The following is a 26,615-nucleotide window of genomic DNA, read 5'->3' as shown; positions in this document are numbered from 1 at the left end:
TAGGAGGAACACATGGCTAACAGAATGAACTTCTCACACCAAGACTCACTACAAGACACAGCAAGAGAGCAGAAAAGGTCAGTGCCATAAAGATAAGAACATCTCCTAAATTTTAGGTATAGTGAGACAATAAGAAAGTTAAATAAACATCATTCTGATATGGACAGAGGTAAAGAATTTGACAGCAGCATAGATCACCAAAAGCACATTACACAGAACTAGCAGGATGTTCCTAGTTGCAATTAAAGGTGGAAGTTGTGAGCTGACACATACACAGAACTAGCAGGATGTTCCTAGTTGCAATTAAAGGTGGAAGTTGTGAGCTGACACATACACAGAACTAGCAGGATGTTCCTAGTTGCAATTAAAGGTGGAAGTTGTGAGCTGACACATACACAGAACTAGCAGGATGTTCCTAGTTGCAATTAAAGGTGGAAGTTGTGAGCTGACACATACACAGAACTAGCAGGATGTTCCTAGTTGCAATTAAAGGTGGAAGTTGTGAGCTGACACATACACAGAACTAGCAGGATGTTCCTAGTTGCAATTAAAGGTGGAAGTTGTGAGCTGACACATACACAGAACTAGCAGGATGTTCCTAGTTGCAATTAAAGGTGGAAGTTGTGAGCTGACACATACACAGAACTAGCAGGATGTTCCTAGTTGCAATTAAAGGTGGAAGTTGTGAGCTGACACATACACAGAACTAGCAGGATGTTCCTAGTTGCAATTAAAGGTGGAAGTTGTGAGCTGACACATACACAGAACTAGCAGGATGTTCCTAGTTGCAATTAAAGGTGGAAGTTGTGAGCTGACACATACCTGTGGGAGGAGAGAAGGAGTTATGTTAGATAGTGCTGAGCAGAAGTGCAATACTTAATCCAATATGAAATACTTTATCCAAGATGTTAGTAGCCAATGCAACCCCATGCCTGTGCAAACCCCTTGCCTGGGCATCCCCTATGGTATGCCTGATTTTATACTGAATTTGGGTGGGGGTTTTGCCAATTAATTAGTCAGGATTGCATAGGAGGAACACATGGCTAACAGAATGAACTTCTCACACCAAGACTCACTACAAGACACAGCAAGAGAGCAGAAAAGGTCAGTGCCATAAAGATAAGAACATCTCCTAAATTTTAGGTATAGTGAGACAATAAGAAAGTTAAATAAACATCATTCTGATATGGACAGAGGTAAAGAATTTGACAGCAGCATAGATCACCAAAAGCACATTACACAGAACTAGCAGGATGTTCCTAGTTGCAATTAAAGGTGGAAGTTGTGAGCTGACACATACACAGAACTAGCAGGATGTTCCTAGTTGCAATTAAAGGTGGAAGTTGTGAGCTGACACATACACAGAACTAGCAGGATGTTCCTAGTTGCAATTAAAGGTGGAAGTTGTGAGCTGACACATACACAGAACTAGCAGGATGTTCCTAGTTGCAATTAAAGGTGGAAGTTGTGAGCTGACACATACACAGAACTAGCAGGATGTTCCTAGTTGCAATTAAAGGTGGAAGTTGTGAGCTGACACATACACAGAACTAGCAGGATGTTCCTAGTTGCAATTAAAGGTGGAAGTTGTGAGCTGACACATACACAGAACTAGCAGGATGTTCCTAGTTGCAATTAAAGGTGGAAGTTGTGAGCTGACACATACACAGAACTAGCAGGATGTTCCTAGTTGCAATTAAAGGTGGAAGTTGTGAGCTGACACATACACAGAACTAGCAGGATGTTCCTAGTTGCAATTAAAGGTGGAAGTTGTGAGCTGACACATACACAGAACTAGCAGGATGTTCCTAGTTGCAATTAAAGGTGGAAGTTGTGAGCTGACACATACACAGAACTAGCAGGATGTTCCTAGTTGCAATTAAAGGTGGAAGTTGTGAGCTGACACATACACAGAACTAGCAGGATGTTCCTAGTTGCAATTAAAGGTGGAAGTTGTGAGCTGACACATACACAGAACTAGCAGGATGTTCCTAGTTGCAATTAAAGGTGGAAGTTGTGAGCTGACACATACCTGTGGGAGGAGAGAAGGAGTTATGTTAGATAGTGCTGAGCAGAAGTGCAATACTTAATCCAATATGAAATACTTTATCCAAGATGTTAGTAGCCAATGCAACCCCATGCCTGTGCAAACCCCTTGCCTGGGCATCCCCTATGGTATGCCTGATTTTATACTGAATTTGGGTGGGGGTTTTGCCAATTAATTAGTCAGGATTGCATAGGAGGAACACATGGCTAACAGAATGAACTTCTCACACCAAGACTCACTACAAGACACAGCAAGAGAGCAGAAAAGGTCAGTGCCATAAAGATAAGAACATCTCCTAAATTTTAGGTATAGTGAGACAATAAGAAAGTTAAATAAACATCATTCTGATATGGACAGAGGTAAAGAATTTGACAGCAGCATAGATCACCAAAAGCACATTACACAGAACTAGCAGGATGTTCCTAGTTGCAATTAAAGGTGGAAGTTGTGAGCTGACACATACACAGAACTAGCAGGATGTTCCTAGTTGCAATTAAAGGTGGAAGTTGTGAGCTGACACATACACAGAACTAGCAGGATGTTCCTAGTTGCAATTAAAGGTGGAAGTTGTGAGCTGACACATACACAGAACTAGCAGGATGTTCCTAGTTGCAATTAAAGGTGGAAGTTGTGAGCTGACACATACACAGAACTAGCAGGATGTTCCTAGTTGCAATTAAAGGTGGAAGTTGTGAGCTGACACATACACAGAACTAGCAGGATGTTCCTAGTTGCAATTAAAGGTGGAAGTTGTGAGCTGACACATACACAGAACTAGCAGGATGTTCCTAGTTGCAATTAAAGGTGGAAGTTGTGAGCTGACACATACACAGAACTAGCAGGATGTTCCTAGTTGCAATTAAAGGTGGAAGTTGTGAGCTGACACATACACAGAACTAGCAGGATGTTCCTAGTTGCAATTAAAGGTGGAAGTTGTGAGCTGACACATACACAGAACTAGCAGGATGTTCCTAGTTGCAATTAAAGGTGGAAGTTGTGAGCTGACACATACACAGAACTAGCAGGATGTTCCTAGTTGCAATTAAAGGTGGAAGTTGTGAGCTGACACATACACAGAACTAGCAGGATGTTCCTAGTTGCAATTAAAGGTGGAAGTTGTGAGCTGACACATACACAGAACTAGCAGGATGTTCCTAGTTGCAATTAAAGGTGGAAGTTGTGAGCTGACACATACCTGTGGGAGGAGAGAAGGAGTTATGTTAGATAGTGCTGAGCAGAAGTGCAATACTTAATCCAATATGAAATACTTTATCCAAGATGTTAGTAGCCAATGCAACCCCATGCCTGTGCAAACCCCTTGCCTGGGCATCCCCTATGGTATGCCTGATTTTATACTGAATTTGGGTGGGGGTTTTGCCAATTAATTAGTCAGGATTGCATAGGAGGAACACATGGCTAACAGAATGAACTTCTCACACCAAGACTCACTACAAGACACAGCAAGAGAGCAGAAAAGGTCAGTGCCATAAAGATAAGAACATCTCCTAAATTTTAGGTATAGTGAGACAATAAGAAAGTTAAATAAACATCATTCTGATATGGACAGAGGTAAAGAATTTGACAGCAGCATAGATCACCAAAAGCACATTACACAGAACTAGCAGGATGTTCCTAGTTGCAATTAAAGGTGGAAGTTGTGAGCTGACACATACACAGAACTAGCAGGATGTTCCTAGTTGCAATTAAAGGTGGAAGTTGTGAGCTGACACATACACAGAACTAGCAGGATGTTCCTAGTTGCAATTAAAAGGTGGAAGTTGTGAGCTGACACATACACAGAACTAGCAGGATGTTCCTAGTTGCAATTAAAGGTGGAAGTTGTGAGCTGACACATACACAGAACTAGCAGGATGTTCCTAGTTGCAATTAAAGGTGGAAGTTGTGAGCTGACACATACACAGAACTAGCAGGATGTTCCTAGTTGCAATTAAAGGTGGAAGTTGTGAGCTGACACATACACAGAACTAGCAGGATGTTCCTAGTTGCAATTAAAGGTGGAAGTTGTGAGCTGACACATACACAGAACTAGCAGGATGTTCCTAGTTGCAATTAAAGGTGGAAGTTGTGAGCTGACACATACACAGAACTAGCAGGATGTTCCTAGTTGCAATTAAAGGTGGAAGTTGTGAGCTGACACATACACAGAACTAGCAGGATGTTCCTAGTTGCAATTAAAGGTGGAAGTTGTGAGCTGACACATACCTGTGGGAGGAGAGAAGGAGTTATGTTAGATAGTGCTGAGCAGAAGTGCAATACTTAATCCAATATGAAATACTTTATCCAAGATGTTAGTAGCCAATGCAACCCCATGCCTGTGCAAACCCCTTGCCTGGGCATCCCCTATGGTATGCCTGATTTTATACTGAATTTGGGTGGGGGTTTTGCCAATTAATTAGTCAGGATTGCATAGGAGGAACACATGGCTAACAGAATGAACTTCTCACACCAAGACTCACTACAAGACACAGCAAGAGAGCAGAAAAGGTCAGTGCCATAAAGATAAGAACATCTCCTAAATTTTAGGTATAGTGAGACAATAAGAAAGTTAAATAAACATCATTCTGATATGGACAGAGGTAAAGAATTTGACAGCAGCATAGATCACCAAAAGCACATTACACAGAACTAGCAGGATGTTCCTAGTTGCAATTAAAGGTGGAAGTTGTGAGCTGACACATACACAGAACTAGCAGGATGTTCCTAGTTGCAATTAAAGGTGGAAGTTGTGAGCTGACACATACACAGAACTAGCAGGATGTTCCTAGTTGCAATTAAAGGTGGAAGTTGTGAGCTGACACATACACAGAACTAGCAGGATGTTCCTAGTTGCAATTAAAGGTGGAAGTTGTGAGCTGACACATACACAGAACTAGCAGGATGTTCCTAGTTGCAATTAAAGGTGGAAGTTGTGAGCTGACACATACACAGAACTAGCAGGATGTTCCTAGTTGCAATTAAAGGTGGAAGTTGTGAGCTGACACATACACAGAACTAGCAGGATGTTCCTAGTTGCAATTAAAGGTGGAAGTTGTGAGCTGACACATACACAGAACTAGCAGGATGTTCCTAGTTGCAATTAAAGGTGGAAGTTGTGAGCTGACACATACACAGAACTAGCAGGATGTTCCTAGTTGCAATTAAAGGTGGAAGTTGTGAGCTGACACATACACAGAACTAGCAGGATGTTCCTAGTTGCAATTAAAGGTGGAAGTTGTGAGCTGACACATACACAGAACTAGCAGGATGTTCCTAGTTGCAATTAAAGGTGGAAGTTGTGAGCTGACACATACACAGAACTAGCAGGATGTTCCTAGTTGCAATTAAAGGTGGAAGTTGTGAGCTGACACATACACAGAACTAGCAGGATGTTCCTAGTTGCAATTAAAGGTGGAAGTTGTGAGCTGACACATACACAGAACTAGCAGGATGTTCCTAGTTGCAATTAAAGGTGGAAGTTGTGAGCTGACACATACACAGAACTAGCAGGATGTTCCTAGTTGCAATTAAAGGTGGAAGTTGTGAGCTGACACATACACAGAACTAGCAGGATGTTCCTAGTTGCAATTAAAGGTGGAAGTTGTGAGCTGACACATACACAGAACTAGCAGGATGTTCCTAGTTGCAATTAAAGGTGGAAGTTGTGAGCTGACACATACACAGAACTAGCAGGATGTTCCTAGTTGCAATTAAAAGGTGGAAGTTGTGAGCTGACACATACACAGAACTAGCAGGATGTTCCTAGTTGCAATTAAAGGTGGAAGTTGTGAGCTGACACATACACAGAACTAGCAGGATGTTCCTAGTTGCAATTAAAGGTGGAAGTTGTGAGCTGACACATACACAGAACTAGCAGGATGTTCCTAGTTGCAATTAAAGGTGGAAGTTGTGAGCTGACACATACACAGAACTAGCAGGATGTTCCTAGTTGCAATTAAAGGTGGAAGTTGTGAGCTGACACATACACAGAACTAGCAGGATGTTCCTAGTTGCAATTAAAGGTGGAAGTTGTGAGCTGACACATACACAGAACTAGCAGGATGTTCCTAGTTGCAATTAAAGGTGGAAGTTGTGAGCTGACACATACACAGAACTAGCAGGATGTTCCTAGTTGCAATTAAAGGTGGAAGTTGTGAGCTGACACATACACAGAACTAGCAGGATGTTCCTAGTTGCAATTAAAGGTGGAAGTTGTGAGCTGACACATACACAGAACTAGCAGGATGTTCCTAGTTGCAATTAAAGGTGGAAGTTGTGAGCTGACACATACACAGAACTAGCAGGATGTTCCTAGTTGCAATTAAAGGTGGAAGTTGTGAGCTGACACATACACAGAACTAGCAGGATGTTCCTAGTTGCAATTAAAGGTGGAAGTTGTGAGCTGACACATACACAGAACTAGCAGGATGTTCCTAGTTGCAATTAAAGGTGGAAGTTGTGAGCTGACACATACACAGAACTAGCAGGATGTTCCTAGTTGCAATTAAAGGTGGAAGTTGTGAGCTGACACATACACAGAACTAGCAGGATGTTCCTAGTTGCAATTAAAGGTGGAAGTTGTGAGCTGACACATACACAGAACTAGCAGGATGTTCCTAGTTGCAATTAAAGGTGGAAGTTGTGAGCTGACACATACACAGAACTAGCAGGATGTTCCTAGTTGCAATTAAAGGTGGAAGTTGTGAGCTGACACATACACAGAACTAGCAGGATGTTCCTAGTTGCAATTAAAGGTGGAAGTTGTGAGCTGACACATACACAGAACTAGCAGGATGTTCCTAGTTGCAATTAAAGGTGGAAGTTGTGAGCTGACACATACACAGAACTAGCAGGATGTTCCTAGTTGCAATTAAAGGTGGAAGTTGTGAGCTGACACATACACAGAACTAGCAGGATGTTCCTAGTTGCAATTAAAGGTGGAAGTTGTGAGCTGACACATACACAGAACTAGCAGGATGTTCCTAGTTGCAATTAAAGGTGGAAGTTGTGAGCTGACACATACACAGAACTAGCAGGATGTTCCTAGTTGCAATTAAAGGTGGAAGTTGTGAGCTGACACATACACAGAACTAGCAGGATGTTCCTAGTTGCAATTAAAGGTGGAAGTTGTGAGCTGACACATACCTGTGGGAGGAGAGAAGGAGTTATGTTAGATAGTGCTGAGCAGAAGTGCAATACTTAATCCAATATGAAATACTTTATCCAAGATGTTAGTAGCCAATGCAACCCCATGCCTGTGCAAACCCCTTGCCTGGGCATCCCCTATGGTATGCCTGATTTTATACTGAATTTGGGTGGGGGTTTTGCCAATTAATTAGTCAGGATTGCATAGGAGGAACACATGGCTAACAGAATGAACTTCTCACACCAAGACTCACTACAAGACACAGCAAGAGAGCAGAAAAGGTCAGTGCCATAAAGATAAGAACATCTCCTAAATTTTAGGTATAGTGAGACAATAAGAAAGTTAAATAAACATCATTCTGATATGGACAGAGGTAAAGAATTTGACAGCAGCATAGATCACCAAAAGCACATTACACAGAACTAGCAGGATGTTCCTAGTTGCAATTAAAGGTGGAAGTTGTGAGCTGACACATACACAGAACTAGCAGGATGTTCCTAGTTGCAATTAAAGGTGGAAGTTGTGAGCTGACACATACACAGAACTAGCAGGATGTTCCTAGTTGCAATTAAAGGTGGAAGTTGTGAGCTGACACATACACAGAACTAGCAGGATGTTCCTAGTTGCAATTAAAGGTGGAAGTTGTGAGCTGACACATACACAGAACTAGCAGGATGTTCCTAGTTGCAATTAAAGGTGGAAGTTGTGAGCTGACACATACACAGAACTAGCAGGATGTTCCTAGTTGCAATTAAAGGTGGAAGTTGTGAGCTGACACATACACAGAACTAGCAGGATGTTCCTAGTTGCAATTAAAGGTGGAAGTTGTGAGCTGACACATACACAGAACTAGCAGGATGTTCCTAGTTGCAATTAAAGGTGGAAGTTGTGAGCTGACACATACACAGAACTAGCAGGATGTTCCTAGTTGCAATTAAAGGTGGAAGTTGTGAGCTGACACATACACAGAACTAGCAGGATGTTCCTAGTTGCAATTAAAGGTGGAAGTTGTGAGCTGACACATACACAGAACTAGCAGGATGTTCCTAGTTGCAATTAAAGGTGGAAGTTGTGAGCTGACACATACACAGAACTAGCAGGATGTTCCTAGTTGCAATTAAAGGTGGAAGTTGTGAGCTGACACATACACAGAACTAGCAGGATGTTCCTAGTTGCAATTAAAGGTGGAAGTTGTGAGCTGACACATACACAGAACTAGCAGGATGTTCCTAGTTGCAATTAAAGGTGGAAGTTGTGAGCTGACACATACACAGAACTAGCAGGATGTTCCTAGTTGCAATTAAAGGTGGAAGTTGTGAGCTGACACATACACAGAACTAGCAGGATGTTCCTAGTTGCAATTAAAGGTGGAAGTTGTGAGCTGACACATACACAGAACTAGCAGGATGTTCCTAGTTGCAATTAAAGGTGGAAGTTGTGAGCTGACACATACACAGAACTAGCAGGATGTTCCTAGTTGCAATTAAAGGTGGAAGTTGTGAGCTGACACATACACAGAACTAGCAGGATGTTCCTAGTTGCAATTAAAGGTGGAAGTTGTGAGCTGACACATACACAGAACTAGCAGGATGTTCCTAGTTGCAATTAAAGGTGGAAGTTGTGAGCTGACACATACACAGAACTAGCAGGATGTTCCTAGTTGCAATTAAAGGTGGAAGTTGTGAGCTGACACATACACAGAACTAGCAGGATGTTCCTAGTTGCAATTAAAGGTGGAAGTTGTGAGCTGACACATACACAGAACTAGCAGGATGTTCCTAGTTGCAATTAAAGGTGGAAGTTGTGAGCTGACACATACCTGTGGGAGGAGAGAAGGAGTTATGTTAGATAGTGCTGAGCAGAAGTGCAATACTTAATCCAATATGAAATACTTTATCCAAGATGTTAGTAGCCAATGCAACCCCATGCCTGTGCAAACCCCTTGCCTGGGCATCCCCTATGGTATGCCTGATTTTATACTGAATTTGGGTGGGGGTTTTGCCAATTAATTAGTCAGGATTGCATAGGAGGAACACATGGCTAACAGAATGAACTTCTCACACCAAGACTCACTACAAGACACAGCAAGAGAGCAGAAAAGGTCAGTGCCATAAAGATAAGAACATCTCCTAAATTTTAGGTATAGTGAGACAATAAGAAAGTTAAATAAACATCATTCTGATATGGACAGAGGTAAAGAATTTGACAGCAGCATAGATCACCAAAAGCACATTACACAGAACTAGCAGGATGTTCCTAGTTGCAATTAAAGGTGGAAGTTGTGAGCTGACACATACACAGAACTAGCAGGATGTTCCTAGTTGCAATTAAAGGTGGAAGTTGTGAGCTGACACATACACAGAACTAGCAGGATGTTCCTAGTTGCAATTAAAGGTGGAAGTTGTGAGCTGACACATACACAGAACTAGCAGGATGTTCCTAGTTGCAATTAAAGGTGGAAGTTGTGAGCTGACACATACACAGAACTAGCAGGATGTTCCTAGTTGCAATTAAAGGTGGAAGTTGTGAGCTGACACATACACAGAACTAGCAGGATGTTCCTAGTTGCAATTAAAGGTGGAAGTTGTGAGCTGACACATACACAGAACTAGCAGGATGTTCCTAGTTGCAATTAAAGGTGGAAGTTGTGAGCTGACACATACACAGAACTAGCAGGATGTTCCTAGTTGCAATTAAAGGTGGAAGTTGTGAGCTGACACATACACAGAACTAGCAGGATGTTCCTAGTTGCAATTAAAGGTGGAAGTTGTGAGCTGACACATACACAGAACTAGCAGGATGTTCCTAGTTGCAATTAAAGGTGGAAGTTGTGAGCTGACACATACACAGAACTAGCAGGATGTTCCTAGTTGCAATTAAAGGTGGAAGTTGTGAGCTGACACATACACAGAACTAGCAGGATGTTCCTAGTTGCAATTAAAGGTGGAAGTTGTGAGCTGACACATACACAGAACTAGCAGGATGTTCCTAGTTGCAATTAAAGGTGGAAGTTGTGAGCTGACACATACACAGAACTAGCAGGATGTTCCTAGTTGCAATTAAAGGTGGAAGTTGTGAGCTGACACATACACAGAACTAGCAGGATGTTCCTAGTTGCAATTAAAGGTGGAAGTTGTGAGCTGACACATACACAGAACTAGCAGGATGTTCCTAGTTGCAATTAAAGGTGGAAGTTGTGAGCTGACACATACACAGAACTAGCAGGATGTTCCTAGTTGCAATTAAAGGTGGAAGTTGTGAGCTGACACATACACAGAACTAGCAGGATGTTCCTAGTTGCAATTAAAGGTGGAAGTTGTGAGCTGACACATACACAGAACTAGCAGGATGTTCCTAGTTGCAATTAAAGGTGGAAGTTGTGAGCTGACACATACACAGAACTAGCAGGATGTTCCTAGTTGCAATTAAAGGTGGAAGTTGTGAGCTGACACATACACAGAACTAGCAGGATGTTCCTAGTTGCAATTAAAGGTGGAAGTTGTGAGCTGACACATACACAGAACTAGCAGGATGTTCCTAGTTGCAATTAAAGGTGGAAGTTGTGAGCTGACACATACACAGAACTAGCAGGATGTTCCTAGTTGCAATTAAAGGTGGAAGTTGTGAGCTGACACATACCTGTGGGAGGAGAGAAGGAGTTATGTTAGATAGTGCTGAGCAGAAGTGCAATACTTAATCCAATATGAAATACTTTATCCAAGATGTTAGTAGCCAATGCAACCCCATGCCTGTGCAAACCCCTTGCCTGGGCATCCCCTATGGTATGCCTGATTTTATACTGAATTTGGGTGGGGGTTTTGCCAATTAATTAGTCAGGATTGCATAGGAGGAACACATGGCTAACAGAATGAACTTCTCACACCAAGACTCACTACAAGACACAGCAAGAGAGCAGAAAAGGTCAGTGCCATAAAGATAAGAACATCTCCTAAATTTTAGGTATAGTGAGACAATAAGAAAGTTAAATAAACATCATTCTGATATGGACAGAGGTAAAGAATTTGACAGCAGCATAGATCACCAAAAGCACATTACACAGAACTAGCAGGATGTTCCTAGTTGCAATTAAAGGTGGAAGTTGTGAGCTGACACATACACAGAACTAGCAGGATGTTCCTAGTTGCAATTAAAGGTGGAAGTTGTGAGCTGACACATACACAGAACTAGCAGGATGTTCCTAGTTGCAATTAAAGGTGGAAGTTGTGAGCTGACACATACACAGAACTAGCAGGATGTTCCTAGTTGCAATTAAAGGTGGAAGTTGTGAGCTGACACATACACAGAACTAGCAGGATGTTCCTAGTTGCAATTAAAGGTGGAAGTTGTGAGCTGACACATACACAGAACTAGCAGGATGTTCCTAGTTGCAATTAAAGGTGGAAGTTGTGAGCTGACACATACACAGAACTAGCAGGATGTTCCTAGTTGCAATTAAAGGTGGAAGTTGTGAGCTGACACATACACAGAACTAGCAGGATGTTCCTAGTTGCAATTAAAGGTGGAAGTTGTGAGCTGACACATACCTGTGGGAGGAGAGAAGGAGTTATGTTAGATAGTGCTGAGCAGAAGTGCAATACTTAATCCAATATGAAATACTTTATCCAAGATGTTAGTAGCCAATGCAACCCCATGCCTGTGCAAACCCCTTGCCTGGGCATCCCCTATGGTATGCCTGATTTTATACTGAATTTGGGTGGGGGTTTTGCCAATTAATTAGTCAGGATTGCATAGGAGGAACACATGGCTAACAGAATGAACTTCTCACACCAAGACTCACTACAAGACACAGCAAGAGAGCAGAAAAGGTCAGTGCCATAAAGATAAGAACATCTCCTAAATTTTAGGTATAGTGAGACAATAAGAAAGTTAAATAAACATCATTCTGATATGGACAGAGGTAAAGAATTTGACAGCAGCATAGATCACCAAAAGCACATTACACAGAACTAGCAGGATGTTCCTAGTTGCAATTAAAGGTGGAAGTTGTGAGCTGACACATACACAGAACTAGCAGGATGTTCCTAGTTGCAATTAAAGGTGGAAGTTGTGAGCTGACACATACACAGAACTAGCAGGATGTTCCTAGTTGCAATTAAAGGTGGAAGTTGTGAGCTGACACATACACAGAACTAGCAGGATGTTCCTAGTTGCAATTAAAGGTGGAAGTTGTGAGCTGACACATACACAGAACTAGCAGGATGTTCCTAGTTGCAATTAAAGGTGGAAGTTGTGAGCTGACACATACACAGAACTAGCAGGATGTTCCTAGTTGCAATTAAAGGTGGAAGTTGTGAGCTGACACATACACAGAACTAGCAGGATGTTCCTAGTTGCAATTAAAGGTGGAAGTTGTGAGCTGACACATACCTGTGGGAGGAGAGAAGGAGTTATGTTAGATAGTGCTGAGCAGAAGTGCAATACTTAATCCAATATGAAATACTTTATCCAAGATGTTAGTAGCCAATGCAACCCCATGCCTGTGCAAACCCCTTGCCTGGGCATCCCCTATGGTATGCCTGATTTTATACTGAATTTGGGTGGGGGTTTTGCCAATTAATTAGTCAGGATTGCATAGGAGGAACACATGGCTAACAGAATGAACTTCTCACACCAAGACTCACTACAAGACACAGCAAGAGAGCAGAAAAGGTCAGTGCCATAAAGATAAGAACATCTCCTAAATTTTAGGTATAGTGAGACAATAAGAAAGTTAAATAAACATCATTCTGATATGGACAGAGGTAAAGAATTTGACAGCAGCATAGATCACCAAAAGCACATTACACAGAACTAGCAGGATGTTCCTAGTTGCAATTAAAGGTGGAAGTTGTGAGCTGACACATACACAGAACTAGCAGGATGTTCCTAGTTGCAATTAAAGGTGGAAGTTGTGAGCTGACACATACACAGAACTAGCAGGATGTTCCTAGTTGCAATTAAAGGTGGAAGTTGTGAGCTGACACATACACAGAACTAGCAGGATGTTCCTAGTTGCAATTAAAGGTGGAAGTTGTGAGCTGACACATACACAGAACTAGCAGGATGTTCCTAGTTGCAATTAAAGGTGGAAGTTGTGAGCTGACACATACACAGAACTAGCAGGATGTTCCTAGTTGCAATTAAAGGTGGAAGTTGTGAGCTGACACATACACAGAACTAGCAGGATGTTCCTAGTTGCAATTAAAGGTGGAAGTTGTGAGCTGACACATACACAGAACTAGCAGGATGTTCCTAGTTGCAATTAAAGGTGGAAGTTGTGAGCTGACACATACACAGAACTAGCAGGATGTTCCTAGTTGCAATTAAAGGTGGAAGTTGTGAGCTGACACATACACAGAACTAGCAGGATGTTCCTAGTTGCAATTAAAGGTGGAAGTTGTGAGCTGACACATACCTGTGGGAGGAGAGAAGGAGTTATGTTAGATAGTGCTGAGCAGAAGTGCAATACTTAATCCAATATGAAATACTTTATCCAAGATGTTAGTAGCCAATGCAACCCCATGCCTGTGCAAACCCCTTGCCTGGGCATCCCCTATGGTATGCCTGATTTTATACTGAATTTGGGTGGGGGTTTTGCCAATTAATTAGTCAGGATTGCATAGGAGGAACACATGGCTAACAGAATGAACTTCTCACACCAAGACTCACTACAAGACACAGCAAGAGAGCAGAAAAGGTCAGTGCCATAAAGATAAGAACATCTCCTAAATTTTAGGTATAGTGAGACAATAAGAAAGTTAAATAAACATCATTCTGATATGGACAGAGGTAAAGAATTTGACAGCAGCATAGATCACCAAAAGCACATTACACAGAACTAGCAGGATGTTCCTAGTTGCAATTAAAGGTGGAAGTTGTGAGCTGACACATACACAGAACTAGCAGGATGTTCCTAGTTGCAATTAAAGGTGGAAGTTGTGAGCTGACACATACACAGAACTAGCAGGATGTTCCTAGTTGCAATTAAAGGTGGAAGTTGTGAGCTGACACATACACAGAACTAGCAGGATGTTCCTAGTTGCAATTAAAGGTGGAAGTTGTGAGCTGACACATACACAGAACTAGCAGGATGTTCCTAGTTGCAATTAAAGGTGGAAGTTGTGAGCTGACACATACACAGAACTAGCAGGATGTTCCTAGTTGCAATTAAAGGTGGAAGTTGTGAGCTGACACATACACAGAACTAGCAGGATGTTCCTAGTTGCAATTAAAGGTGGAAGTTGTGAGCTGACACATACACAGAACTAGCAGGATGTTCCTAGTTGCAATTAAAGGTGGAAGTTGTGAGCTGACACATACCTGTGGGAGGAGAGAAGGAGTTATGTTAGATAGTGCTGAGCAGAAGTGCAATACTTAATCCAATATGAAATACTTTATCCAAGATGTTAGTAGCCAATGCAACCCCATGCCTGTGCAAACCCCTTGCCTGGGCATCCCCTATGGTATGCCTGATTTTATACTGAATTTGGGTGGGGGTTTTGCCAATTAATTAGTCAGGATTGCATAGGAGGAACACATGGCTAACAGAATGAACTTCTCACACCAAGACTCACTACAAGACACAGCAAGAGAGCAGAAAAGGTCAGTGCCATAAAGATAAGAACATCTCCTAAATTTTAGGTATAGTGAGACAATAAGAAAGTTAAATAAACATCATTCTGATATGGACAGAGGTAAAGAATTTGACAGCAGCATAGATCACCAAAAGCACATTACACAGAACTAGCAGGATGTTCCTAGTTGCAATTAAAGGTGGAAGTTGTGAGCTGACACATACACAGAACTAGCAGGATGTTCCTAGTTGCAATTAAAGGTGGAAGTTGTGAGCTGACACATACACAGAACTAGCAGGATGTTCCTAGTTGCAATTAAAGGTGGAAGTTGTGAGCTGACACATACACAGAACTAGCAGGATGTTCCTAGTTGCAATTAAAGGTGGAAGTTGTGAGCTGACACATACACAGAACTAGCAGGATGTTCCTAGTTGCAATTAAAGGTGGAAGTTGTGAGCTGACACATACACAGAACTAGCAGGATGTTCCTAGTTGCAATTAAAGGTGGAAGTTGTGAGCTGACACATACACAGAACTAGCAGGATGTTCCTAGTTGCAATTAAAGGTGGAAGTTGTGAGCTGACACATACACAGAACTAGCAGGATGTTCCTAGTTGCAATTAAAGGTGGAAGTTGTGAGCTGACACATACACAGAACTAGCAGGATGTTCCTAGTTGCAATTAAAGGTGGAAGTTGTGAGCTGACACATACACAGAACTAGCAGGATGTTCCTAGTTGCAATTAAAGGTGGAAGTTGTGAGCTGACACATACCTGTGGGAGGAGAGAAGGAGTTATGTTAGATAGTGCTGAGCAGAAGTGCAATACTTAATCCAATATGAAATACTTTATCCAAGATGTTAGTAGCCAATGCAACCCCATGCCTGTGCAAACCCCTTGCCTGGGCATCCCCTATGGTATGCCTGATTTTATACTGAATTTGGGTGGGGGTTTTGCCAATTAATTAGTCAGGATTGCATAGGAGGAACACATGGCTAACAGAATGAACTTCTCACACCAAGACTCACTACAAGACACAGCAAGAGAGCAGAAAAGGTCAGTGCCATAAAGATAAGAACATCTCCTAAATTTTAGGTATAGTGAGACAATAAGAAAGTTAAATAAACATCATTCTGATATGGACAGAGGTAAAGAATTTGACAGCAGCATAGATCACCAAAAGCACATTACACAGAACTAGCAGGATGTTCCTAGTTGCAATTAAAGGTGGAAGTTGTGAGCTGACACATACACAGAACTAGCAGGATGTTCCTAGTTGCAATTAAAGGTGGAAGTTGTGAGCTGACACATACACAGAACTAGCAGGATGTTCCTAGTTGCAATTAAAGGTGGAAGTTGTGAGCTGACACATACACAGAACTAGCAGGATGTTCCTAGTTGCAATTAAAGGTGGAAGTTGTGAGCTGACACATACACAGAACTAGCAGGATGTTCCTAGTTGCAATTAAAGGTGGAAGTTGTGAGCTGACACATACACAGAACTAGCAGGATGTTCCTAGTTGCAATTAAAGGTGGAAGTTGTGAGCTGACACATACACAGAACTAGCAGGATGTTCCTAGTTGCAATTAAAGGTGGAAGTTGTGAGCTGACACATACCTGTGGGAGGAGAGAAGGAGTTATGTTAGATAGTGCTGAGCAGAAGTGCAATACTTAATCCAATATGAAATACTTTATCCAAGATGTTAGTAGCCAATGCAACCCCATGCCTGTGCAAACCCCTTGCACACCAGTAAACCACTTTCTTCTGATAATGTTTGCAGATCTGTTCACCTGGTCAGGGCTAAAAACGTGTGTCAGAATTCAACAGGATGCATTGTTTTCTTTTCCACAAGAAAAACAAGTCAATATTTATTCACCTGTATTAACATTTACTGTGTATTTCACTAAAAGCCCACAAGATGGCAGCAACATTACACATTTTACATTGAAGAAGGGAGAGACTGAAGCTGTATTGAAAATAATGGACTAAACATGACCTTTAAAGTGGTAGTAAACTCTGTACTACTACTTGCACCTACAAATAAACTATAATAAAGCCTACCTGTAGGTATTGTGAATATCTACTAAACTTGCACAGTTTAGGACACATTCAGAATGCATGCAGCCAATGACATCATCAGCACATGTCCTCTCAAAGTGCAGGTTACAGAGTTCTGCGAAGCCCTCAGAGTTTTTTTTTAGAGAAACTTAGTGAGCAAACAGCATCATGAAGGCAAAGGAACACACCAGACAGGTCAGTGATAAAGTTGTGGAGAAGTTTAAAGCAGGGTTTCGATATATATGGAATTCACCAAAGCTTCACAGGTTTCCACTGGAGTCCTCTTCCATTCCTCCATGATAACATCATAGAGCTGGTGGGTGTTAGAGACCTTGAGCTCCTCCACCTTCCATTTGAGAATGTCCCACAGATGCTCAATAGGGTTTAGGTCTGGAGACATGCTTGGCCAGTCCATCACCTTTACCCTCAGCTTCTTTAGCAAGGCAGTGGTTGTCTTGGAGTTGTGTTTGGAGTCGCTATCATGTTGAAATACTGCCCTGTGGCCCAGTCTCTGAAGGGAGGGAATAACGCTCTGCTTCTGTATGTCACAGTACATATTGGCATTCATGCAGCCCCAGACCATGACACTCCCACCACCATGCTTGACTGTAGGCTATAGGCAAGACACACTTGTCTTTGTACTTCTCACCTGTTTGCTGCCACACACGCTTGACACCGTCTGAACCAAATAAGTTTATCCTGGTCTCATCAGACCACAGAACATGGTTCCAGTAATCCACATCTTTAGTCTGCTTGTCTTCAAACTGTTTGCGGGCCTCATCTTTAGAAGAGGCTCCCTTCTGGGATGACAGCCATGCAGAACAACTTTGATGCAGCGTGTGGCGTATGGTTTGAGCACTGATAGGCAGACACCCCACCCCTTCAACCTCTGCAGCAATGCTGGCAGCAATCATATGTCTATTTCCTGAAGACAACCTCTGGATATGACACTGAGCACATACACTCAACTTCTTTGGCCAACCATGGCGAGGCCTGTTCTGAGTGGAACCTGTCCTGTTAAACCGCTGTATGGTCTTGGCCACCGTGCTGCAGTTCAGTTTCAGGGTCTTGGCAATCTTCATATAGCCTAGGCCATCTTACTGTAGAGCAGCAATTCTTTTTTTCATATCCTCAGAGAGTTCTTTGCCATTAGGTGCCATGTTGAACTTCCAGTGACCAGTATGAGAGAGTGAGAGCGATAACACCAAATTTAACACTGCTGCTTCCCCAAGATACCGGGGAGAGAAAATGGCCCAATTTAGACATTTTCCCTTAGGGATGTACTCACTTTTGTTGCTAGTGGTTTAGACATTAATGGCTGTGTGTTGAGTTATTTTGAGGGGACAGCAAATTTACACACAATCTTTCCTCACATAAAGACAGCTTTTGAGAAAAGGAGAGTTGATCTGTGCAGGATCACAATGTGTACATCACGGAACACATAACGGAACACAGAGGCTTCATAGAAATTACTATGTGGGTTATAGGCCTTCTGGTGATGGACACTGGCACATCCAAAACAGGAAGTCCCCCTCCCTATATAACCCCTCCCATACAGGGAGTACCTCAGTTTTTGCACCAGTGTCTAAGGTATTGAAGTCTTATAAAGAGCTTTGCTGGAGGATCCCTAGGGGTCCAAGGGGCTATGCAACCAGATTCAAAGTGCCTAAGGGTTAAAGTGGATGGTACCTTGGCCTTGTGGATGAAGAACAAGGTTTTGCCTGTAATGTTTCTCTTGATTGAGAGCTGGACCCTGAGACACAGTACTTTGGTCATTTGACTAAATGCCAAAAGTTTTTTCTGGTGGTATGATATACGGTCCAGAAGAGTGGACCCATTTTAGGGGTCCTGGTTCCTGAAGGTTCTATTATAACACTGCCTGCCGTGATAGGTGAAGATTGGGTCTGTCTGCTTGCAGCAGAATCCTACGGTGGGAAAGGTAAGTGAAGATATCCTAAGGAACTTGGTTCACTTATAGGATTTCTTCCCTGTTTGAGTTTGGTGTTGTCTTGCCTGCAATTCACCACTAGAGTGTGTGAGAGTACACATACCATGCTCGCTTGTGTCAGAAGGCTTGAACAGGTCACCTGGCTCCTCCACAGTGCACTCATTCCCTGATGGAAGTGGCTGCAGCGGCTGTTCCTTCCTTCTGTGACAGACAGGGGTTACCCTGCCCCAGGGAAAGGACTGCGGTGCGGCATGCGGCTTCTTCCTCCTCTCCCCGGGGGTTGCGGAAGTCCATTCGGAGCCTCCGGCATTTTTTTCTTCCCCCCACGCTATACCCAAGAATTTAAAGTGGAGGTCCACCCTAAAATAAAATAATACATTAACATTCTCCAAAAAATCAATAAAAAAAAATTGAAAATAAAAATGTTTTTACTTACCAGAAACGCCTGTTGCTAGGCAATCTTCCTAATCTGCCTCTTCCTATTCCACGGAGCTGTTCGGTTACTTCCTCCTCTTTGGTGAGCTGCCCGTTGTCTTCTGGGACCTGGGTGTGTCCCAGAAGATGACAGGGGCATTCACAAAGTGACGAGCGACATGCGCATGAGCAGTAGGAAATGGGCAGTGAAGCTGCAAGGCTCCCCTGCCTGTTTCCCTTAGTTAGGATGGAGGCACTGGCACCCGATCCAATGGACGGATCAGCCTCAGGGGTGGACAATGCGCCTGTTGCTAGGCAATCTTCCTAATCTGCCTCTTCCTATTCCACGGAGCTGTTCGGTTACTTCCTCCTCTTTGGTGAGCTGCCCGTTGTCTTCTGGGACCTGGGTGTGTCCCAGAAGATGACAGGGGCATTCACAAAGTGACGAGCGACATGCGCATGAGCAGTAGGAAATGGGCAGTGAAGCTGCAAGGCTCCCCTGCCTGTTTCCCTTAGTTAGGATGGAGGCACTGGCACCCGATCCGATGGACGGATCAGCCTCGGGGGTTGACAACGCGGGCTTGCTGGATAGGTAAGTGCCCTTATTAAAAGTCAGCAGCTACAGTGTTTGTAGTTGCTGACTTTTTAAAAAAAATAAAATGGCTGGAACACCGTTTTAAATCGGTAAGCTGTGGAGGGGGAGAGGGGCGTGGCTTGACGGCACGTGTGCATCAATCAGCGTGACGCAGCGCAGGTGCAGAGTTACGGTGTCTTAAAAGAGCCTCCTCAAAACAGCATCTGCTTACAGAGGGGCACAGAGAGGAGGGCATGTAAGTTGGTGGATACAGGCACTTCCAAGGGGACACATCTACTCAGCATCAGGCTGTACGGTAATAGTAGCATATTAATTGCTGGACTAGAGCTCAGCAGTGAATGCAAGATTGTTAGTACCTCTGATTTTGGGCTTAGGACTATGTCTTACCGGAGGGAGAGTTCAAGCACTGTTAAAAGGAGTGCAAAAACGTTGCCATCAGGCTCCAAGGACTCTGGTCATGCCCCCACGGTACCCTCCACCCTGGAGAAACCAGAGGTGGCTAGTCAAGATGAGCCTTCGGGACTTTTGGGGGCTACAGTTGTTTCCAACATATCAGCCCCTGTATATGTTACCAAAGAAGTTTTTCTTCAACTCTAGTGGGGCTGGAAGAGAGATTGGCGGCTTTAATAGCATCTCAGTGTGGGAAAAAGCATGGTAGACCCCCTTCTCCCACCCCAGGCCCCCAAGCTAGGGATCAGCTGTGGGCAGAGGGGGATGAGTTACTCCCGGATGACTGGGAAGAGGGACAGACTGATGACTCCTCTTCTGAGGAGTCAACTTCAGATGATCCATTTTCAGCCTCACAATCTGAAAAGTTGATGGTACAATCTCTGACAGAATTGGTCGGTTCAATGTTTAAATTACCTTTAACTGAGGCAGCTGGCATCCCTGTTTTTCCTTTAGGGTCTTTGAAGCCTCTGCAGGCTTTACATGCCTTTCAGGTTTATTAGTTGCTGGAACAGCTTATGTATGTGGACTAGGATCATCCAGACAAGCATTTTCTTCCTCCTAAAAGGTTTTCTTTACTTTATCCCATGGAGGAAAAATTCACCAAGAAATGGTGTGTGCCAGCAGTAGACGCTGCTATCTCTTGTGTGAATAAAAATCTAACTGGTCCAGTAGACAATGTTCAGATGTTCAAAGATCCAATGGATAAAAGATTAGAATCTTTGCTAAAACCCCCCTTTCTGCTGTTGCAGATATGGTAACTCAACCGGCAGTTGTAGCAATAGGGGTTTGTCAATCTCTACAAGATCAGATGAAGCAGCTCCTCAAGATGGTTCCTGCTCAGCAGGCCTGGGACTTAGCCGACCTCCCAAGGGCTTTATGTTTTGCGGTTGATGCTATCAAGGACTCTATTCAGCAGGCATTGCGCCTTGCTTCCATTCTGGTATGCATCCACACAGGGCAGGACTTAGGGTTGTGGGGGTGCCTGGGCTTGAGCCACTTTCGGCCCTACCTTCTATACCTTACCGTATTTATCAGTGTATAACACGCACCCCAAGTTTAGGAGGGAATTTTAAGGAAAAATTTTACATTTAAATGCCCATCAATGCAGCCTTATCAGTGTCCATCTGCAGCCTTGCCCATCCATCTGCAGCCTTGTCTGGTGTCATTTGAAGTCTTATCAGTGTAGCCTTGTCATTTGCAGCCTTGTCATTGCAGTCTTGAAGTTTAAAAATGGCGTCGCTCGGGTCCTGTCAGTGGCTCTTGGCGTCTCTCGGGTCCTCTCGGTGGCTCTCGAGTCCTCCCGCAGTTCCCGAGCAGAGCCGAGAGTAGCCGAGTGACTGTGAGCGGAGCCAAGCCCAGTACACTCGGCTCCGTATCTTGGCGGGGCCCCCTTTTGGGCGGGACCCATGGGCTTGAGCCCAGTCAAGCCCAATGGTAAGTCCTGCCCTGCATCTGCATAATTCTCTGGTTAAAACACTGGTCAGCTGAAACACCATGTAAAAAACTGTTAGCTGGTTTTCCTTTTCATGGAGAATGGCTATTTGGAGAAGATTTGGACAAGTATATCCAAAAAATTTATAGTGGGAAAAGTACTCTTTTTACCAGTTAAAATAAGGAGTAAGCATCCTTCATATATACATGCTTCTTCTCCAGGATTGGGGGACGGCTGCCTCCAGGCAGCCGCGACGGTCTCCACCATCAGGATTAAAGGGGAAAGCTCAGGGTCAAACCCAGGGACAAAAGAGATAATGGGGACAGAAACCTACAAAGCAGAGTCCTAATGCCTCCTTATGAAGCGGTGCCCCCACTCGCCCAAGTCGGGGTAATGCTTCTTCAGTTCTCAGGAGGTGATCCAGGACAGATGGGTCATTTCCACAGTATCTCTAGGCTACAAGCTAGAGTTCCGGGAGTTTCCTCCAACACGTTTTCTGAGATCAAGCGTTTCCAAAGATCCAGGGAAAAGAAGATCTTTGTTTCTGGCGCTAGACCATTTGTTGTCTCTAGGGGTGATCACAGAGATTTGAACAGAAGAGCAGGAGGTTTTATTCAAATCTCACCAAATGGAGATGTCAGACCCATTCTAGATCTCAAAGGTGTAAATCTTAATTCCTAAATATCTGCTCTTTATGCATGGAGTCAATCTGGCCAGTAGTTTCCACTAGGGGTGCAACGGATCAAAAAACTCACAGATCGGATCGTTCCTCGGATCAGAGTCACGGATCGGATAATTTTTTGGATCAGCAAATACCGTATTTGCCGGTGTATAAGGCGACCCAGCATATAAGACGACCCCCTAATCTTACAGGACAAAAACGCTTTTAAAACTGTACTTACCGTATAAGACGACCCGGCTTTCGAGGCTTCCGAGGCTTCCAAGGATTCATATTTCTTCCTTCTTCCTGCATTTGCTGGAGCCAATCACGGCAAGCGATGTATTCTATTAATGAATACAAAGCCTGCTTGGGTTGGCAGAGGCTGTAACATCATCAGCCCACGCCTCTCTGACTCTCCAAGCCAATCCGAGCAGGCTACAGAGTAGCCTGCTCGGATTGGCAGAGGTCGTTACTCCAATCCGAGCAGGCTTTGTATTCATTTGAATACATCGCTCACCAGGATTGGCTCAGCGGTATATACTGTATGTAGCCAAAGCTACATACAGTATTACCGAACACCAAGCAGCCATCCGAGGGGCTGACCCGGCGTATAAGACGACCCCTGCTTTTTGGCCAATTTTTTTACATGTAAAAGGTCGTCTTATACGCCGGAAAATACGGTAATAATTAAATTTGCAAAAACCTGTGAAAATTCCACCACCGTATAGTCCCCACTGTAATATCCACAATCTCTCCCACTGTAATATTGGCTGAGTATGGCTGGGTACGGCTGAGCATGGCTGAGTATGGCAGAGCATGTCTGGGTATCGCAGAGCATTGCTGGGTATTGCAGAGCATTAGAGAGTATGGCTGGGTATCGCAGAGTATGGCTGGGTATCGCAGAGTATGGCTGGGTATCGCAGAGTATGGCTGGGTATCGCAGAGTATGGCTGGGTATCGCAGAGTATAGCTGGGTATCGCAGAGTATGGCTGGGTATGGCGGTGTATGGCAGAGTTTTACAGAGTATGGCTGGGTATGGCAGAGTATTGGCTGGGTATGGCAGAGTATTTGCAGAGTATTTGCAGAGTATTGGCAGGGTATGGCAGGGTATTGCAGAGTATTGGCAGGGTATTGCTGAGTATTTGCAGAGTATTGGCAGGGTATTGTAGCGTATTGGCAGGGTATTGCAGCGTATTGGCAGGGTATTGCAGAGTACTGCAGGGTATTGGCAGGGTATTGCAGACTAAGTATTGGCAGAGAATTGGCAGGGTACTGCAGAGTATTGGCAGGGTATTGAGAGATGGCTGCGACTGCAATTGTCACAGAGCAGCGATATGGGCACTACAGATGCAGCCCACAGCGCTGCTTCCATCCGATCTCTCCCCTCCACTGTACAGATCTGTACAGTGGAGGGGAGAGAGGAACCAGCGTCGTCATGAAGTGATCGATCTGTCATTTGACGGAGCGATCACATTGGGTGTAGAAAGATGCCCGCCGCTTCGGAGCTAGGCCGAAGCCGCGCCCTTTCCTAAGGCCAAGACCGCGGAGCGCTCTACGGATCGCGGCGTGTGCCGATCCGAGCGGGGTGACCCGTTCGGATCACGGATCAGTGATGATCTGTTGCACCCCTACTTTCCACCCTAAGGGGAGGAAAACTGCTAGCATCAATAGGCACATGCATATATGCATCCTTGATGTCGATTTTCCCTGCTCATCAGAAGTTTCTGGAGTTCGAAATAGAGCGCCACCATTTTCAGTTTGTGGCCCTACCCTTCGGTCTAGCTACTGCACCCTGAGTTTTTACAAAGGTGCTGGCTCCTGCAATAGTAATGGGATACCTGAACAACCTGCTACTCGTAGATCAGTCGGTAGAACGCTTAACCAAAATTTGGTCAGTGCGGTCGAGTATCTGGAACACCTAGGTTGGATTCTCAATCTAGTAAAGTCTTTCTTACAGTAAAGGGGCTGGAATACTTAGGTCTGCTCATAGACACAGACTGAAAAGCTGTTTTTTTTTTTTTTTTGCAATTAACAATTTTTATTAGAGTATGCGAAATGAAAACATCAACAGTACATAATCTATCAGAAATCAGTACATGCCAAAAGTACAGCGGTAGGGTGAACATTCAAAGCGCAACTTTCAATTGCGGTATCCACTATGCCAAGTTTGAGGGATAAGTGTTAACAATTACTGGCACACATGGCCCTACCGAAGTAATCGGCAAGGTACACAGAAAACTAAATCGTAGCTCATGGAATTAATAATGCAAAGGAGTAGCGAGAAAAGAAGAAGAGAAGAGTGGGAGAGTAGAAGAAAGAAAAAAGGGGGGGGGGAGAGAAGAGGAAAAGGGGATGAAGGATTAGATGGATGGATAAACTACTGTCCCGGCCCCCAGGCCAGCTCACCTCGTGTCCTCCCGAAGATGCCAGCGCCCCCAGATCACATCACGGTTCATCCAGCCTATCTCTCATCCTAGCCGTCAATTTTTCCATCAGTTCAAAATCTTTAATTCTGGCATATAGGGCCTCTTGGGACGGGGGCGTGTTTTTTTTATGGCTATTTGACAGCGGGCTGCTGTGAGTATATGTCGAAGTAATTTTCTGCACGGTTTGGCCATCTTCGGATGGGATAGACCAAATAGAAACATTTTTGGTGTGAAGGGTATAGGTGTTTCAAAGAGGTGGATCAGTAATTGCTGTATGGAATTCCAGTAGGAGGTTATTAGGGGACACGTCCAGTAAATGTGGAAGAGGGAGCCTCTTTCGCGCTGGCACCACCAGCATCGGTCAGAGGTGGAGGGATATATTTTATGCAGGAGATCCGGAGTCTGATACCAAAAGTAGAGGATCTTATAAGAATTTTCTTTATAGAGAGTACATACAGAGCTTTTGGCAGCCTGCCTCCAGACTGTCTGCCACGCCTCCATTGGGAGTTCCTCCCCCAGCTCCCTCTCCCACCTCAACATGTAGGCGTGCTTGCCCTTCGTGCTCCTTGGGAATGCGTTAGGAAGCTGATATATATCTGATATTAAACCCCTACGATTACGCCCTTCAAGTATTATCTGTTCAAACTGAGACGGAGGAGAGAATTGCAGGGTAGGGGCTATGGTTTGGGCAAAGTGTCTAATCTGTAGGTAGCTGAAGAGGGTCAGTTTTGGCAGGTCATGTTTGGTCTGGAGCTCCGGGGAACGGCAGCAGCCTACGGGTTACAGGATGTACCAGGTGACCGATATGAAACAGATTTCTAGAGGCCCAAGGCCAAGACATCTGGTGAGTGAGGCTGAATGGGATCTTGGGGTTGTAAAGGAACGAGTTCATAACTGAACATTTTGATTGCAGTAGCCCAGGGCTAGACAACTTGCGCCAGAGCTCCCGGAAGTGGGACATGGGTCCTAGCAGTTGGTTGGGAGGCACTGCCACGTTCATGTTCCATAGGAGGCTATTGGGATAGATTGGGGCCAACCATATTTTTTCAATCTGCGACCATTTATTGTAGGACCACTGGGGGAACCACGAGAGCAACCCCCGTAATTGGGATGCTTAATAATATTTCACGTAATTTGGGAATGCCTAGCCCCCATCGGCCCGGGACGCGGTCATAACAGCTCGGTATTCTATGTTTCCGATAGTTCCAGACATATCTCAACGCATCACCTTGGAGCTTGCGTAAAAGGGCGTAGGGGACGGGGATGGGTAGAGTCTGAAAGAGATAGAGGAGCTTCGGCAGGATAACCATCTTAATAGATGAGATCCGACCCAGGAGAGAGATCTGGTGGGGCTTCCATTTTTGGTGAAGAGCTCTTATCGAGTTGTACAAGGGTGGGAAGTTACCGTGATATAAAGTGCTATAAGAGGGAGTGATAAAGACACCCAAGTATTTAAGAGAAACAGATTCCCTTCTGTAGGGAAAAGCAGACTGCAAGTGTCCGACCTCCGCTGCTGGTATATTCAGGGGAAGGGCAATGGATTTTGTTGCATTTATCTTGTACCCCGACAGTGCCCCGTAGGCATCCAACTCAGCGTGAAGGTTAGGCAAGGAGATCCTGGGGTGGGTCAGTGTCAGGGTGATATCATCCGCAAACAGGGACACCTTGAACTCTTCGCCTCTCACCAAAACACCCCTAATGTCTGGGTTGCCCCTAATGGCAGCCGCCAGCGGCTCTACGCACAGTGCAAAGAGCAGAGGGGATAGGGGGCAGCCCTGGCGAGTGCCATTAGTCACCCAGAATGTGGGTGAAGTGGCAAACGGGGTCTTAACTTGAGAAGTAGGGTCAGTATAAAGATTCCCTTA

The sequence above is a fragment of the Lithobates pipiens genome, unplaced genomic scaffold (assembly GCF_037356315.1).
Source record: "Lithobates pipiens isolate NorthernLeopardFrog02 unplaced genomic scaffold, aLitPip1_a1.2 Scaffold_3, whole genome shotgun sequence".
NCBI lineage: Eukaryota > Metazoa > Chordata > Amphibia > Anura > Ranidae > Lithobates > Lithobates pipiens.
Note: the sequence above shows the minus strand (reverse complement) of the source record.